This window comes from Oncorhynchus tshawytscha, linkage group LG14 (genome assembly GCF_018296145.1).
Source record: "Oncorhynchus tshawytscha isolate Ot180627B linkage group LG14, Otsh_v2.0, whole genome shotgun sequence".
In the NCBI taxonomy this organism is placed as follows: domain Eukaryota; kingdom Metazoa; phylum Chordata; class Actinopteri; order Salmoniformes; family Salmonidae; genus Oncorhynchus; species Oncorhynchus tshawytscha.
Window position 1 is genome coordinate 54,852,360 of NC_056442.1, and position 5,000 is coordinate 54,857,359.

Below are 5,000 nucleotides of genomic sequence, written 5' to 3' on the forward strand. Positions count from 1 at the left end.
TGGCTTGTTTTTTGCTCTGAGATGCATTGTCAACTGTGTGGGATCTTATATAGACAGTTATGTGCTTTTCCAAATCATGTCCAATCAATTGAATTTACCACAGGTGGACTCCAATCAAGTTGTAGAAACATCTCAAGGATGATCAATGGAAACAGGACGCACCTGAGCTCAATTTAGAGTCGATTAGCAAAATGTCTGAATACTGATGTAAAAAAGGTATTTCTGTTTTTATTTGTGTGGGGGAGGTTTAGGATTAATTAGCGTTAATCAGAGAGCTCTGGGAACAACGGCCCCTGAAGCTGCTCCATCACAACACTGTCTCCATTCAGTCAGCTCAGGTAATGAACCCTGAAGCTGGCTCCATCACAACACTGTCTCCATTCAGTCAGCTCAGGTAATGAACCCTGAAGCTGGCTCCATCACAACACTGTCTCCATTCAGTCAGCTCAGGTAATGAACCCTGAAGCTGGCTCCATCACAACACTGTCTCCATTCAGTCAGCTCAGGTAATGAACCCTGAAGCTGGCTCCATCACAACACTGTCTCCATTCAGTCAGCTCAGGTAATGAACCCTGAAGCTGGCTCCATCACAACACTGTCTCCATTCAGTCAGCTCAGGTAATGAACCCTGAAGCTGCTCCATCACAACACTGTCTCCATTCAGTCAGCTCAGGTAATGAACCCTGAAGCTGCTCCATCACAACACTGTCTCCATTCAGTCAGCTCAGGTAATGAACCCTGAAGCTGGCTCCATCACAACACTGTCTCCATTCAGTCAGCTCAGGTAATGAACCCTGAAGCTGGCTCCATCACAACACTGTCTCCATTCAGTCAGCTCAGGTAATGAACCCTGAAGCTGGCTCCATCACAACACTGTCTCCATTCAGTCAGCTCAGGTAATGAACCCTGAAGCTGGCTCCATCACAACACTGTCTCCATTCAGTCAGCTCAGGTAATGAACCCTGAAGCTGCTCCATCACAACACTGTCTCCATTCAGTCAGCTCAGGTAATGAACCCTGAAGCTGGCTCCATCACAACACTGTCTCCATTCAGTCAGCTCAGGTAATGAACCCTGAAGCTGCTCCATCACAACACTGTCTCCATTCAGTCAGCTCAGGTAATGAACCCTGAAGCTGCTCCATCACAACACTGTCTCCATTCAGTCAGCTCAGGTAATGAACCCTGAAGCTGGCTCCATCACAACACTGTCTCCATTCAGTCAGCTCAGGTAATGAACCCTGAAGCTGGCTCCATCACAACACTGTCTCCATTCAGTCAGCTCAGGTAATGAACCCTGAAGCTGCTCCATCACAACACTGTCTCCATTCAGTCAGCTCAGGTAATGAACCCTGAAGCTGGCTCCATCACAACACTGTCTCCATTCAGTCAGCTCAGGTAATGAACCCTGAAGCTGGCTCCATCACAACACTGTCTCCATTCAGTCAGCTCAGGTAATGAACCCTGAAGCTGGCTCCATCACAACACTGTCTCCATTCAGTCAGCTCAGGTAATGAACCCTGAAGCTGCTCCATCACAACACTGTCTCCATTCAGTCAGCTCAGGTAATGAACCCTGAAGCTGCTCCATCACAACACTGTCTCCATTCAGTCAGCTCAGGTAATGAACACAGTCTACCAGAAGATTTCAACACCACCATTGGATTATTCTGATATCGTTTCTGTTGTTACAAACAGATAATATTAGCATTTCCTGAAACGATACTTTGTTGAAATATAATTTGATCTCTGATTAATTAAGCTAATTGATTGTACCCAAATTGGCCATTTTAATTTATAGAATTCATATAATATTCAGTAAATATAGTACCTAACATCTGAGCTGCTGCTTGGAGTATATCTTCTTCTTCCTATGAAATGTATTCCTTGTGAATCCAGTGGTGTTTTTCCCGTTCAGAGAAATTTGCCATTGAAGTCATTTGCATTATTTATCATAAATTAGTGTGAAAGTACCCAGTTTTGCCCACTAGATGCCACTGTTCCTGCTACTGGTGTCTTGTGTTAATTAAATTAATCACAACATTTTATTTGCAAATTTTGGGTAGAAAACCAATTGCTTTTACTCATGATGAAAATGCATAGTGTGGTCATCCTCACAAGTCAAGACGGGGCGGCAGGTAGCCTATTGGTTAGAGTGTTGGGGCAGTACCTGAGAAGTTGAAAGATTGAATCCCTGAGCTGACAAGGTAAAACTCTGTCATTCTGCCCCTGAACAAGGCAGTTAACCCACTGTTCCTAGGCTGTCATTGTAAATAATACTTTGTTTCTTAACTGACTTGCCTGGTTAAATAAAAAGGTCAAAAAATTAATTAAACCCGTCCTCCATTATTTCACTCAAACATAGAGAAGTTATACTGTATATTGGTTGTTGGGGGGTTGGTGTGGGGGGATTGGTGTGGGGGATTGGTGTGGGGGGTACGTGGGTGGATTGGTGTGGGGGATTGGTGGGGGATTGGTGTGGGGGATTGGTGGGGGGATTGGTGTGGGGGGGATTGGTGTGGGTACGTGGGGGATTGGTGTGGGGGATTGGTGGGGGATTGGTGTGGGGGATTGGTGTGGGGGGATTGGTGTGGGGGATTGGTGTGGGGGAGTTGGTGGGGGATTGGTGTGGGGGGATTGGTGTGGGGGGATTGGTGGGGGGATTGGTGTGGGGGATTGGTGTGGGAGGATTGGTGTGGGGGGATTGGTGTGGGGGTACGTGGGTGGATTTTCGGCATTTTATTGTATTCCTCATGTCTTACTCGTTGTTAGAAATAATTACAGTCCAAATCAGATGCTAGGTACTATATTTATATGAAGATTATATGAATCCAATACATTTAAAAAATGGGCAATTACGTTTCTCAGAGATCAAATTATATTTCAACAAAATAATGTTTTTAGGAATGCTAATCTGTTTCTAACTACAGAAGAAAAAAAATTCAGATCCATCTTGAGATGGTGGGTAACATCTCTTGTCGAAATGATTTCTCACTGTCTCCGCTCAGTCAGCTTTGGTAACAGATTCTCTTCATAAATCATAATAATGGACTATTGTTCATGAGTTCAACAGGACTATACTGACATCACCCCAAAACCCTGACGCTAACACGACTTACCCAAGACACACGCCAACTAAGCTAACTACCTAAGTACTGTAATCTTGTATGCTGCATTTACACAGGCAGCTCAATTCTGATCTTTGGCCCAATTATTGACAAAAGAGCTGATCTGATTGGTCAAGAGACCAATTTGTGAAAAAAGGCAACCCAATCAGAATTGGGTTGCTTGTGTAAACGCAGCCTAATTCCACCATTGAATCTGAAGCCAAACGAATGGTAACACAGCCACTATTTCTCCTCTTAGTGTGGTTTGTGGTGGATTTAACTCTCTGTGTGGCTCTGTGTCTTGTAGGCGACTTATTACCTTATTTGTTGTCTTTAGAGCAAAATGAGGCTTCGAAACCCCACAACAGAGGCGCTTCTTCTGTGTAAGTTTCTCATTTGACTGTGTAGACCGTGTGCAGCAGGATTCGTGTGGTTACTCAGAGCTTGGCTGAGATGGCAGAAAGTGGGAATGTTCATGAAAATGGTCAAATGCAGGTTCTGTTGGTTTTATTAAAGGACCTGTTTGTTAGTTTCTTACACTGCAATGGGAAAGCTTTGATGTGTGTGTGTGTGTGTGTGTGTGTGTGTGTGTGTGTGTGTGTGTGTGTGTGTGTGTGTGTGTTCCCTGAGCGTGGGTTGAAACAACCTCCTCATGGCCCAACAGATGTTCAAAACACACACACACACACACACACAGCATGTGTGAACGTTGACTGACCTTGTGTTTCAGATGGGTTGGCGATCATTCCTCTGCACTCCCTTGATGCCTATTGTCCCCCAGACCTCAGTGAGCATGGTCTCAGAAACCCTCCTTTCACCCACAACACAACATGAATAACTCAGGGAGTTATTCTGACTGGTCTCCCTCTTCAGGTGTTCTAAAGGCCCCCTCCAGGAGTCAGGAAGGTGTGTATGTACCGATAACACTGAGACCAGGTGTGTATGTACCAATAACACTGAGACCAGGTGTGTATGTACCGATAACACTGGGACCAGGTGTGTATGTACCGATAACACTGAGACCAGGTGTGTATGTACCAATAACACTGAGACCAGGTGTGTATGTACCGATAACACTGAGACCAGGTGTGTATGTACCGATAACACTGGGACCAGGTGTGTATGTACCGATAACACTGGGACCAGGTGTGTATGTACCGATAACACTGAGACCAGGTGTGTATGTGCCGATAACACTGAGACCAGGGTGTGTATGTGCCGATAACACTGAGACCAGGTGTGTATGTACCGGTAACACTGAGACCAGGTGTGTATGTACGGTAACACTGAGACCAGGTAACACTAACACCAGGTGTGTATGTACCAATAACACTGAGACCAGGTGTGTATGTACCGATAACACTGGGACCAGGTGTGTATGTACCGATAACACTGGGACCAGGTGTGTATGTACCGATAACACTGAGACCAGGTGTGTATGTACCGATAACACTGAGACCAGGTGTGTATGTACAGATAACACTGAGACCAGGTGTGTATGTACCAATAACACTGAGACCAGGTGTGTATGTACCGATAACACTGAGACCAGGTGTGTATGTACCGATAACACTGAGACCAGGTGTGTATGTACCGATAACACTGAGACCAGGTGTGTATGTACCGATAACACTGAGACCAGGTGTGTATGTACCTATAACACTGAGACCAGGTGTGTATGTACCAATAACACTGAGACCAGGTGTGTATGTACCAATAACACTGAGACCAGGTGTGTATGTACCAATAACACTGAGACCAGGTGTGTATGTACCGATAACACTGAGACCAGGTGTGTATGTACCGATAACACTGGGACCAGGTGTGTATGTACCGATAACACTGAGACCAGGTGTGTATGTACCGATAACACTGAGACCAGGTGTGTATGTACCG